This window comes from Narcine bancroftii, chromosome 10, assembly GCF_036971445.1.
Source record: "Narcine bancroftii isolate sNarBan1 chromosome 10, sNarBan1.hap1, whole genome shotgun sequence".
Lineage (NCBI taxonomy): Eukaryota > Metazoa > Chordata > Chondrichthyes > Torpediniformes > Narcinidae > Narcine > Narcine bancroftii.
Window position 1 is genome coordinate 82,053,007 of NC_091478.1, and position 14,444 is coordinate 82,067,450.

Below are 14,444 nucleotides of genomic sequence, written 5' to 3' on the forward strand. Positions count from 1 at the left end.
AGAACATCTGCTAGCTGAGCTGCACATCCCCTGAGCACTCTACCGGGAATGTTATCAGTCCAGCAGGTTTCTGTGGGTTGACCTTGCCTAACTCTCTCTTTGCATTGGCCACAGCACGACACAGCCACCACATTGTTTCTGATCTCAAAACACGCATAAAAATTATTCAGTGCATCTGGGAGGGAGGCATCACCAGCACAGGCAAATGGTACAGTCTTACAGTGATATCTTGGATGCCCTTCCATAGTGTTGCGTGTCCTTGCTGTCTAGGAATTGACTATGAATGTACTGGGCAGTATCTTCAAAATATGAGTGGATATGTTAACAAGATCATTCATAATCTAGATCTAGATATTCATAAGTAATATTCAAGGAGATTTGTCAGTGTAATCTGATCACATTACTGTACACTTCTTCTCATTTGTTCATCTGATTATTTTGTCTTTGTTAAAAATTCTGCACCTTTAATTGTAGAGCCAGAGCAGAATATTAGTCAATTCTTGAAGTTATAGAGTCCCTTCATCCATATTGACCAAGTTGGCATTTACCATCATTTGGTAATCTCCTTTTAAGTCCTTCTTTTTTATCTAAATCCCCAATGTCTTTCAAATATTGTTATTCTATAACCCTCTTCTGGCAGCTCATTCCAAATCTAGACTAATGTCTGTGAAACTGATGGCCCACAGGTCCATATGCTATCTCATGTTAGAATTGTCTTCCCAGTGGAATAGTGAGTGGATATAACTTTAAACCCCTTATGATTTTATAAATCTTATATAAGGTCACCCTTCAGCTTCCTATGCTTTAGGAAATAAAAACTCAGTTTATCCAATCTCTCCCTGTAACCCAAGCCATCCAGTCCCAGCATCATTCTAGTGAATCTCCCCTGCATCCCTTCCAACACACATATATGTGTATATATATATATATATATATATATATGTGTGTGTGTATTATCTCTCTCTCTCTCTCTCTCTCTCTCTCTTTCTATAGCTTGGTCAAAATGGCACACAGTTCACCACGAATCATGTCAGCAATGTCTAATACAGCTGAATCATGTCCCAACATACACAGACCAATGAAAGTGAACGTGCCTTTTACACCACCTTGTAAAAAGTAAAGGGTGCATTCTTGTCATGTAATACTACATTTAGAATGTACGTGAAATTCTTGAGCTTTGTCTACTTTAAGTAAAACAGAGAGTCACCATTTTGTCCAGCGCCCCTCACAGAAATGAGGCCCCAGGAAAGCATGAACTTACAACCTCTGGTTTACAAGGTCAGTGCTCTAACCACTGAGCTATCAGAGCCCTGAGTCACCACTGAGTCTGCCTGAGTCTCTGCATTCCTGGGAGTCCTCTTGATTCCTTTCAGTATGTGGGAATTATCATGTACAGTAAAACCCCTGTTATCTGGAATTCAAGCAACTGGCAAAAAAAATATTGCAGAAAATAAATAGGGAAAAAAATACAGAAATTTAAAATTGGTATCCCTTACCCTTAGTTCGGCAATCACATGACATGCAATCTCAAGCAACTGGTAAATTCACTTATCTGGCATCTGCCTAATCCTATAGGTTCTGGATATCAGGGATTTTACTATATTTAAGTATTGAGTGGGTGTTGGCAATGCTGAAAATTGCCTTTTGTCACTCGCTTTTGATTAATAATATGATCTCAATGAGATATCGCATAACTTATTGCAATATCGCATAAAAGTGTATGCATTTTGCCAAGATAAGCACCAGGTAAGACTAAACCCATTCCATCTAACATTTAAAAATCATCCAGACAATCACTTGAATCATGAAGGAATACCCCGTAAATCAAATCAGCGTAGGGAGATGATGGACATCATGTGTCAAGGAGCCTGTTTCTGTGCTATATGACTCTATGACTGACTCTGGACTGGGTAATTTCACAGGAGAGCTAAATTAAAACAAGAATCCCTTTGACTAATTCATGAAAAAAATTCTGCAATTTCTTTCCAACAAGCAGTATCAAACAAACATGTAGGATGCTTTAAATCATACGAACAGTACCTGGATCTGAAAATACAATTTTAATTCATATAACATCTTTAATGTTGGTAAGGGTCAAGGTACTCATATGAAGCTAATGCTTAATCAAAATGAAGGTTTATCCAATTTCTCAAAGAATAGAATAGCTGCAAAGGGGATAAAATTTGAATATTTACCCAAAAATAGAATAGATACCTTACCAACAACCAACAGCACTTGCCTTCCAGAAAATGTTTTTGATTTTGTGCTTTCATCCATCATGTTCATGAAAGGTGATGGCTACTAAAAAGGTGTATGAGAGCAGAAGACTGTGAAGGTGGAAAAGCTAATAGAGGGAATTGGGATGGCATGCTTAAATATGAGTTGCCCACCTCTTTGCAGACTGTGAATTTGCTGAGAGTGTGTGGAGAGCAATGCAAGGATCCTTGTCACAATTCATCCTCAGCAGCAGAATAACAGAGGACTCTCTAATTCTATTCCTGAGGATGCACATAGAGATCTAGTGCTACTGGAAAATTACCATCTAGGTGAAAGATGCACTTCTGTCTACCTGACAATTATTAGTCTTCCATCTGAGTGAAATGTCAATGAGGGAATGATGCCAGCTGGCACATTCCAGGCTACAGGATTAAGTGCTAAGAGACGAAATGAAGGATGGTACAGCCATTGCAAGAGCTCTGCTGGGAAGGACCACAGTCAAGGATCCTTCCATTACTGGGCATTGAGGTTGGTGGGGAAGCCCTCAAAAAACAGAAGGGGGAGTAACCCTGGGAAGGGCCACATTAGTGGCAATGGTACTATAAATGGTTAACACAACAATGTACCATAAAAGAACAAATGAGACACTATGAATGTGAAAAGACATCACTTTTTTCCTTTGTGTACATTCAGGGTACAAATATGACACCATGCACATGAAAATTCCTTGCTCTGTTCACATATATATAGATATATATCATTGTGAATAAAGTTTATTTTGAAATGAAGAAAAGTACTTGAACATGACAAGGAGAATTTAAAATTTAATGGAAAGCTGTCTAATAAAAACCACTAATGACTTGTGATTCTAACCTCCACATTCTCAACTTTCTGAAGCTTTTTGCCAATTTGACTACATCAATCTCCATTATCTCTTGTGTTATCCCACTGGGAATCACCTCGTCTGATCCCACTCTTACCAGTTCATGATAATTGGAGAATCTCATCCTGCTGCAAATGGCATTGAGGTCTGATTTCAAATGATAACTGGTTCCATGTGTACTGTAATTATAGCCAGGTCTCCTTCAGTTGTTGTTCCTCTGTGTTGTCGGAAATCCAGTTTAGGAACCATAATTTTCTCCATTTAGCACTGAGAAGACGATCGTTATCTTTAGGGCTTGACACAAGCTCTGTTCACGAGCCACTGATTTCCTCTTCATGTTGAATTAGTGTATCCTAATTTTGGCATCCCATGTGACTTGGATGTCCCATGTAAACTCTCCATCCTCATTATTATTAAAGCCTCGTACAGTAAAATACCTGTTATTCAGAAGTCAAGCAACTGCAGCCTCCGCCAACCAGCAAAAAAAAATTGCCTAAAATAAATAGGTTAAAAAAAATACAAAAGTTTAAAATTGGAACCCCCTACTGGTCAGCTCTCTAATCTCAAGCAACTGGAAAATTTGCTTATCTGGCATCTACCAATCCACATAAGTGCCGGATACTGGCGGTTTTACTGCACAAGGTTTCCTGTACTGTACTTCCATCCTTGGTTCAAGTCTCTTGTCTATCCTTGGTTCAAGTGTCAGTCACATGTACTGAAGTGCTGTGAGAAAATGTGTTTTGTGAGCAGTCCAGCAGGTGTATCCTTGCATAGTACAATAGTAAAAACACAATACAGTGTTATGGTCACATTATTTTACCGGTATGAGGTGGTTTGGAAGTCTGAAAACTGCAAGAAAGAAACTGTTCTTGAATGTGGTGGTGTGTGATCTCCCATTTGAGAATCTTCTCTCCTACAGGAGGAGAGTGGAGAGAATGTGACTGGGTGGGATGAGTCTTTTAATATGTTGGCTGCTTTTTAAAAGACAACAGGAAGTGTAGATGGAGCTCGTGAAGGGGAAGAGGGTATGTGTGATGGTCTCCGTCATGTTCGTAACTCTGCAGTTGCTTGCTGTCTTGCAAAGCAGTTTCTATACCATGCAGTGATGCCTCCTGACTGGATACTTTCATCAGTGCATCTGTTGCACCAAACCTTTTTCTCCTTTGTCCACTGCAGCAGCAAGGACCTCCCAGTGGCAAACCACTTCAACTCCATACCCCATTGCCACACTGACATATCTGTGGCATAGCGTATACTGCCAGGTTGAGGCCATTTGCAAATTGGAAGCACAAAACCCAATATTCTGTTTTGGCAGTTTCCAATCAGATTCCATTCACTTTCAAAATCCATTTGCCTCCCTCCAGTTTCTTTCCTTCATTCCTCTCTCTCTCTCCTACGTGGAAACCCTTTTGGGGTGTTCTGTAGCTTTTGCTGCATGCAATGCTTTCACCATTTCTTAATAGTATATATGATGCATCTAATTGAGGCTTTAGATAGAAGATTAAATGGATCATCTTTTTGACTGAACATAATTGCAATCTTATCTCCAGTTCATCATTGATAGACCCAATTACCGTTGAGTTCAGGGTAATTATTCGAATTGCCTCCATAGCCTTACTTATCAACAGCACCAAAAGAAATTATCAGTTCCTTCTCATTGGAGATGAAGGAATCTTTCTGTATAAAAGAAAATTGGCTGCTATATTTCCTTTAGTAACAGCTACTAAACTTCAAAAGTGTTTCACTAGTTGAAAAGCATATGGGGAAACCCTGAAGTCATTAAAGGTAGAATACTTATGATTTATTTTTGTTTCTTTCTTTCATTTCCCTTTTCTTGAAGTTTAAATGTTTTTATTCTCGAAAACAGAATGTTGTGATTATTTCAACCTGGAGGTTTTGTGAGCACCAAGTGCTTGTGAATAAATTCCTCAATGCTATATAATTTTACCTACATGGAGTTCTGTGTCAGCCACAATATGACCTTGCATTTAATGTGTATGAAGAAAGCAGTGCATTGGAAGATAACATCTTATTCTGATTTTATGAAAACCTCTTAACATTGTCTTTAAAACTACTTTTCAAAGTAACAGGTTGAAATGCATACTTATAAAGAATGATTTATAACCAGAATTTATGCATCTAGAGAGAAAAATCAGTAGTTTCATATTTTTTTGTCTTTCACCTTTAGTGGTTGGGATTTCACAGTAAAAGAGATGGGAAGCCTACTGTTGTTCATGGTTAATGTTCCACAAAACTTTAGGACTTCTGCATATGCTTGTTTGAATATGTAAATCCTCAAGTTTCTGTCAATTATTTAAAATGACATTTTTAAACTGGAGACAAATGTTGAAATGAGCCTGATGTTCAGTGGGGATGAGGGGACCTGGCCAAACTATGCAATTAATGGAGTTAATTCACCCAAAGATTCTGTGTTATGTCTGAGGGGGATAAAGTAAAAAGTTTTTTTTGAATCAATAAAAAGATGATAAGAGTTTTAAAAAACTTGTTAATTATTTTTTGGGGGGTGAAGTTCATTATCTTATTAATTTAAAAATACATTTTCAATTTTTGTTGACTTTCGTAAGAACAATGTATATTTATTTAGATATTTTTTGGCATTCTTTAGGTTTTTGAATGTTTACAATTGAGTGATTTGAGTACTTAGAGGCATATTTTAGTCCATTATATTTTTTCTGAGTTGGTGAGCATGGCTAGTCTTGATAACAGACAGGTCACATCAACTTTATGCCTTCACATTATTACAAATTTCAAGGGCACATCATTATGCCCTTGTATCAGTATTTTGAGAGAATTATTGAGCTGAATAACTGGCAACTTCCATTCCATAGGTGATGTTCAGGACCATCATGGGTGACCCCAAATAAATTAACAGTGTTAGATTGCATTCAGTAGCCAATTAACCTTGTAATCCACATGTGTCAGGGACATGTGTGGGAACCAGAACATGTGGAGGAAATCCACAGGAATGAAAGAGTTTTCATTTGATTTCTTGCCCTGAATTCCTTGGAAGTTCGGAGAATGAGGGGGATCTTAATGAAACATTTAGAATGTAGTAACTTCTATCCACAAAAAAGCTACTTGGAGGCTAAGTTAAAACAAATTCATAGCCAAGTCCAGATGCATTTTAAACAGTTTATTAATCAACACATCAGGACTCATAACGTGGTAACGCCTTTTTTATCTGGTAACATTCTTGATAACAGTATTGATCTTGCTACATGACTAACGGTCAACAGAAAATTTTTGCGCCCTACAGACCCTCCGTCTCTATCATGCCATTACAATAAACATGGGCAAATGACTCTCCAAGCCCACAAAACCCCCACGCCTGTGCCAACAAACAAAAAGAATAGTGCATGCACACCGGCAGCAACAGAACGCAAACAGCTTCCAGACCCTGGGGAGCCACCAATGCCTGCGACTACTATCAACAATAATAAACAACATGATCAGGTGAATTCTGGCTCCTACTATATTGGCCCCTAATTATTATGTCTTAAATAATAATTACGCAATTAAAAACACAATCAAGCACAGACTATTCCAATATTATATAGATCTTCATTCTTCATAAGGCCAGAGGTTATTAGCACATAGCCTTGAAAAAGAGTGATCTTTATCTGGACCTTCAGTCTGTGCAGTGGGCAAGGAGCAAGGTCCAAAAATCAACATAATAAAGTCAGTTCTGGGCTTGTCAAAGTTCCTCAATCTCCTGTAGAAGGCAGACTTTATTGGTGGGTCTGTTCAGAAAGGTTGTTTTGGTCTTGATCTGAACGTGACATATGTCCCTTTTTGCCCAGAATTGTCTCAAAAATTTTTCCAGTTAGCCAGGATTTTTGAGGTGGTGAATCATCCATGATGATCACGATGTCTCCTGGTGTGAAGTTGTGTCTGATGTTGGACCATTTCTGGCATTCCTGCAGTTGGGGAAGATATTCTTTAATCCATCCTTTCCAGAACAAGTCTGATATATATATATATATATATATACTGAACTTGCCTCCACCTGCTACGAGCATATATGTCTTCCTTCTGTAACTGCCCTGGTGGCATCGATGGTATTGTCTTAAGAAGCAGAAGATGGTTCAGGGTAAGTGCTTCAAGGTCATTTGGATCTGTTGAAGCCTTGGTGATTGGATGACTGTTGAGAATAGCCTCAGCTTCACATAAAATTCTCTGGAGACCCTCCTCATCAAGACTTTGCACATTTAGGGTGGAATTGAGAACCTTTCATACTGATCTAACTAATCTTTCCCATACATCTTCATGGTGTGAGCCAATTGATCCCTTTCTGGAGCATTACAAAAAAGTGGATATCAAACCCAGTGTTGAACAGTATGTTGTCAGCACATTGCTTCACTTAATGAAGAAAAGGAACTCAGAAGGGCAGAGTTTGTAGAAATGAAGAAACAAAGAATTTAATGTCTTCAGGGCATTTAAGGTAGATGAGATGAACTTTAAATCTTCAAGGAACATGAGCGAAGGAAATGGCAGCGAGAAGAACAAGATAAGGTACGTAGAGAAAGGGAAAGGCAGGAACAGCGAGAACAAGAGAAACTACAGAAAGTGATGTCTCAGCATAACACATTGCACATGAAAACTAAAGAGCTGAAAACTCATGCTTCCAAATAGCAAAGTCTGGGAATTCAAGAAGAGAAGCTTAATCAGCATCTGCGGCAATTAGAAACTAATAAATTAGCAATTGGAAAAGAAAAAGATGAGCTCCGGGAGATGCTGGAGAGGGTTCAAGCATCAAAGGATGAAATAAAGAAAGCCTTGCAATGAAACACTGAGCTTAAAATGGAGGAAAAGGTTGATGTGAAATTTAGGCAAGAATCTCCTGATCCTGTAGCATTGGAAACTAGGATTATGGAATTGTGCCAGCAGTTTCCACAGAGAATCACAGACCAAGTTATTCAGAATAACTTGCCACAGGTTGAGACACAGAAGAAGCAATGGTCATCAAAAGGCCAGCTAGTTTTGCAGAGGGGCACCGCTGGCCTCCTTTACCGCATAAAGGATCCCCAAACAGCAAGCAAAATGAAGGGATCCGACAACCAGTCAAATCATTGAAAGTGCTGGAAATAAAGGAATATGGAGCAGAGATAGTCTATACAAGAACAACCTTCCTCTAACAGAAATCAACGAAATCTTGAAGAACGTGGAATGCAAAAACATAAGTAAAGTGATGTGAAGTTGGAGGCTTCTTTGGAAGTAAACTCGTTCTCAAGCAATGAAATGGAGAATGAAAAAAAAATAGAGATACAAAAATAATGGGGAGATAGAGAATGCAAAATTAGAAGTTGTAGCAAAACAGCAGACAAACAAATCTGAGTTGATGGAGAAGGAATTTTGGGATACTGAGTCGGTCTGTGCTCGTCTGGAAGATTTGATAAAGAGTGTTCAAGAAATGAAAGTTACCTTTGATGATCAATTCAGTCATGAGGTTGACGTTCAAAAGAAAAATGTTGAAACTAGATTGGGTCATGAAATGAACACCAGAAAGAGGTTGACAAAATAAGAACAATGTGAAGATGACCAAAAAGGAGCTGAAATAAAGTCTAGGACAGTTTACACAATAACTGGATTTTTGGTGCTCTGAACCTGAGATCATTAATAACAGGCTGCAGAGCAACATTGGTGAATTGTCATATTGACTTGATGTACAATCTGCAAAGTGTAGGCATTTGGAATCAACCAATCAAATACTTTGTGAACAAGTCTCCATGATGCGAGTTCTACTAAAGAATCAGGATCAACTGGAGAAAACCAACAGTGCTTCAAGTTCTTACAAAATAAGGCTGAAGTGACACAGGAGAGTAAACAAAGTCTTTTGGTGCAAGGGAACAGCTCATTTGCTTCATCTCATGAAGTGTTGAAATACATCTGTGAAATGGGAATCTGCAAAGTGGAACTGTAAATGAAAGATACAGAAACCATTCTGAATACATTGATGTATAAGAGGAGTATAATGTCCCGCATCGGACTTGTCAGCCACAAACGAGCCTGCAGCTGACGTGGACATTACCCCTCCATAAATCTTCGTCCGCGAAGCCAAGCCAAAGAAGAAGATGAAGAAAGAAGAATGGGAAGAGAGAGATGATTATTATAGCTGCAAAGGAAGGCGGTGTTGGTAGTGTGGATGGGAAGTGAAGCTGTATAGAGTCACTCCCAATTATCCAGCCCATTGGCTGATGAGGACACCTTGTGGGATGTGTCCAATATATTGAAAAGACTAGGTGCAGTGACTTAAAGACTTTGTATGTTTCCAGTTGATACATTTTTGTATGTTTCCAGTTAATACATTTTTGTATGTTTCCAGTTGATACATTTTGAGTTGTGCATTTTTGGGATCTATAGTGACTGTATCAGTGGAAGACATCGTTCAATTCTCTATGATGTCAACATTGTTAAATTTTATTTTATGCTTCTTTACCAGTAAGTATGAAACTTTTTTGAGGGGAAAGAATGTTATGAGGGTGCACATTTGCAAGTCATGTATGTAACATCAGATACACAGAGTTATGGTGTACGGAGTGTTTCAGTGTTTGGTGCCATATTAATGAATAAAGACATACTTATCTCTGCTCCCGGGTAATGTTATTTCCAAAGGTCAAATACACAACAGAGTCAAACTTGTATTCAGAACTAATGGGAAACTATTCGACCAACAACAACTATGCTCCAGAACCAAAGTAACCAAATCTCTTTGATCAAATTACAGAATGTGTATAATAGTTGTATTGTCATTTAATTAAATTTAAATTCTACTACAATACAAAATCATTGACTCTGACATTTGTAGTCAATCACTAGATTGAAATGTGGAAATAGCAGTCGTTTTACATAAGATCTCGCTTCTTAAATTTGGTTCAACAGAAATCAATTAGATTGAATTTCAAAAGGACAAGTGTTCGATTATTTTAATGTGTACTGAATTGCAATGAGATGGTATGTTATCTAAGCAATCCAGTTAATCAACTCACACATAGTAGAACAGTAAAATCACGGTGCAGAATGTACAGAGTCTACATAGTAGAATAGTGCAGAGGCAACATTATTTTACTAGCATGAGGTTTGTTCAGGAGAATTATATTGGCAGGGAAAAAAACATCCACCCTTGAATCTGGTGGTGTACAATCTCACAGTTCTGACTTATTTCTGATGGGAGGAGGGAGAAGAGAATATAGCTGTGGTGTGAACAGTATTTTGGTATGTTGGCTGCTTTTCCAAGACGATAGGAAGTGTCAATGGAGTTGCCATATGTTTGTGTGATGTTATGAGCTGTGTTCACAATTTTCTGCAGTTGCTAAGGCAGAGCATGGCCAGAGCAGGTTCCTTACCATGCAATGATGGACGCTGAAAGAAGTTGTTCAGAAATGCAAGGGACAAACTGAATTTCTTCAAGTTTCTGAGAAACTAGAGGCACTGATGTGTTTTCTTTGCCATCGTATCAATGTGAATGAACCAGTATAGCCCCTTTCACACTGCCAACCTTCCTAGGAAGCAGGTAAACTTACCTGCCATGTTTAATGATAGTGATCATATTTGCATTGCTACTAACAATGCCTTAAGGATCATAGTTCCTGTTTGATTATACTTGGCTGCCAGCAGAGGGCTCACACAGACGGGGAGATTGGTATGAGAGATCAGTAATGGAGGTCGGCATGCCTCATGATTGCTGCTTCCAAAAACTTTAAAGTAAAGAACCTTTTCCTGCATCCATGTGTTGCTTAAGAACTCACACATACAAGATAAAACATGGTGTCAGAAGTGAGATGAAGGAAATTAAAAGGAAATACTTTAAAAGGAAAAAAGCTTAAATTAGCAACTGATCAGTGAAAGTAGTTCTCCACAAATTAGCAAGAAAAAGAGAAGAAAATAAAGTGAAAAATGGAAGGATTACAACAACCAGTGAAACTTCAGTTGACAGGTAATGTGGCTAAAAATTGGAACAGATTCAAACAATGTTTTGGATTGAATTTAGCGGCAGTCAGAGGTGATGGGAATAGTGATAAAATGAAAGCGTCAGTTTTCTTGCATATCGTGGGTGAGGAAGCCTTGGAGGTGTATAATAACTTCACATTTGCTGCTGAAGAAGACCAAATGAAATTGGAAAAAATAATAGAACAGTTTGAGGCATACTGCATACCTAAACATGACATTTGAGGGGCACAGGTTTTTCACTTGAATATAGAAAACGGAAGGAAGTATTGATCAGTATGTGACTGTATTGAGAAACAGAAGCAAAATGTGTGAATTAGGTGAACTGACTGACTCACTGATAAAAGACGAGCTTGTGTGTGGTATTCCAGATAATATTCTAAGAGAAAGACTGCTAAGAGAGCAAAATCTAGACCTGGAAAAAGCTAGAGCACTCTGTAACGCTATAGAAACTGTAAAAGCACAGGCAAAAGAGCTATTCAGTGAAACTAGCTGCAATGTGGATGCAGTGAGCAAGAACGGACATAAACCATTTAACAAAAAGAGTGCCAAAGTGGAAAGAGAGGCGTGGCCAGCAAAAAAATTGAAAGGGACAATCGAAAGCCATGTCGTCGATACGATACACAACACCTACCAAAAAAGTGTCCAGCATATGATAAAATATACAATATATGCAACAAAAGCAACCATTATGCCCGTTGCTGTAGGAACTAAGTGCAACAAAGCAAGGCCCATGCAGTAGATGAAAGGGAGATAGAGGAATTCTATGTAGATGTTGTGACTGAAAACAAGAAAGAAAAAAGAGACTGGATGTTGAGATTAAAAGTGAATGACATACATTTCAGTTAAATTGGATACTGGAGCACAAATTAATGTAATATCAGAGACTGATTTTAAGAAGATTAGACCCAGACCAAAAAGGTATGGAGCAAAAGTGAAGGTGACAGGATATTCAAGTACCAATATACCAGTGCAAGGAGAATGCATGGTCAAATTAAAACACCAGGTCAGAGACCATATTACTACCATTCATCGTGGTACCAAAGGCCATACTAGGTTTAACAGCCTGTGAGAAACTGACCTTGGTAAAACAAATCCTCAATATGGAAAATGAAGGAGAGACAGTCTATGATGAACTAATGAAGGAGTACAATGACCTATTTCAGGGTCTAGACTGCCTTCCAGGAGAACACACGATCAGAATGGATAAACGTGTGCCACCGATAATACATCCATGCAGAAAAGTTCCATTTGCACTTCAAAAACAACTAAAGGCAGAGTTGGACAGGATGGAAATCCTGAACGTGATTGAGAAGAATGGAGCATGATGAAAGACTAAGGAAAGTGCTGGAAGCAACAAGGAAAGCAAACCTGAAGCTGAATAGAGAGAAATGCCAGCTTGGGATGATAGAACTAACATTTGTAGGAGATATTAGTGGCAGTGAGGCCATCAGACCAGATCATAGAAAGGTGTCTGCCATTGGAAACATGCCAAGGCCACAATATAAAAAGGACGTACAGAGATTTAATGGAATGGGTAAATTCATATCCAACCTCTCAGAAAAGATGGCTGCAATGATTAGACTGACAGACAAGAACATTGAATGGGAGTGGAATCCTGAGCATGAAAAGTCATGGAGCAAACTAAAGAAACTGCTCACAGAGGAACCAGCTCTGAGGTTTTATGGCCCAGCAAGACCCATCAAGGTATCATCAGATGCATCACATTGTGGGCTCGGTGCAGTTCTGCAAAAATATGATGACTGGCAACCCATTGCATATGCATCATGTTCAATGACAAATGCAAAGACGCGATATGCTCAAATTGAAAAGGAACTGCTCAGCGTTGCATATGCCTGTAAAAAATTTAATCAATTTGTGTCAGGACAAGCAATCAGTGGAGAGACTGACCATAAGCCCTTGATTGCATTGTTCCAAAAGTCATTAAATAGATGTCCACTTAAATACAAAGAATGATGATTAGGCTGCAACGCTATTCATTGAATGTGGCGTACTCTTGGGGTAAGATAATATACACAACAGACCTGTTGTCCAGAGCTGTTAACTCGAGAGATCCCGCAAACACTAAAATTGATGAAGACGTGTAAACCTTTGTGGATATGATCACAAGTTCACTACCTATATCAGATGCAAAAATGGAGCTCATAAAGTCAGAGACAAACAAAGATGAAACACTGAGACAACTGAGAAAAAAACATCTTGGATGGATGGCCCAACATGAAGCTGCTCACTTGACATTTCAGAGAACTGGAATTGCAGGGCGGAACTATCAGATGTTGAAGACATCATCTACAAAAAGAATCCATGGAGGACATCTTGGAATTGAAAAGTAGAAGAAAAGAGCACGAGATGTGATGTACTGGCCAGGAATCAACAATGATATAACAGATGAAGTGTCAAACTGTACAATATACTGGAAATATCAAGCAAGCAATCCTGCTGAGCCACTAAAGACACACCCAGCACCTCACAGACCTTACAGAAGGTAGGCGCTGACCTAATCGTATGTCAAGGGAAGACTATCTTGTAGTCACAGACAATTGTTCCCTGTATCCAGAGATATGTAGACTGAACACCACCACTGCAGGTGCTATAATAACAAGTATGAAAGCCATTTTCTCCAGACATGGCATGGCAAGCAAAGTCTTCACAGACAATGGACCCCAGTTTTGCAATTCAGTTCTGACATTTTGCCAAAGAGTGGGACTTTGTACACATCACATCAAGTCCTCATTTTTCACAGTCCAATGGTCTAGTGGAAAAATTGGTACAGACAATGAAAAGGCATATGTACAAAGCAAAAGACAGAGGAATGGACTTCTATCAGAGCATGCTAGAATACTTCACAATGCCACTCGTGTGGTATGTCACCAGCCCAACTTCTTATGGGATGTAGGCTAAGATCAAACTTACCCATTAAGGAGAACTTCCTAAAAAATAAAAGAAGGGGAGAAAGTGAGAAAATTCAAAGAACAACAGAAAGAAAAGCAAAAGTGTTACTTTGACAGAGAAATGAAAAACCTACCAGAACTCTACATTGGTGACAAAGTAAGGCTAAAAGACAAAACAAAGTTATGGACTCAGAAGGGAACTGTCCTTAGTGAAGACCAACCAAAATCATACACCATTCAGACAGATGAAGGTGTTATTCTGCAAAGAAATTGTCAAGATCTTCAAATGGTACCAGCCACAGTAGATGGAAAGACAGATACTGTTGATCAACCTGAATACACAGCTGAGAAGACATCATCTGAGGCAACAACTCAGACTATAGGACAATCAATCAGAAGATCATCAAGACACGTGAATCGTCATGGAGCAAATTTAAAGACTCCTGTTATAGAATGAAGTAGTGCTA

At 38.7% G+C, this 14,444-nt stretch overlaps 1 protein-coding gene and 1 pseudogene across 5 annotated transcripts in view; both read left to right on the forward strand.

Annotated features, from left to right (window-relative positions):
* rpgrip1l (RPGRIP1 like) overlaps positions 1–14,444 on the forward strand; it is a 173,444-nt gene that overhangs the window by 4,488 nt on the left and 154,512 nt on the right. The gene's annotated exons all lie outside the window — the stretch shown is intronic.
* Positions 7,922–9,351, forward strand: LOC138743843 (DNA-directed RNA polymerase III subunit RPC6-like; annotated as a pseudogene).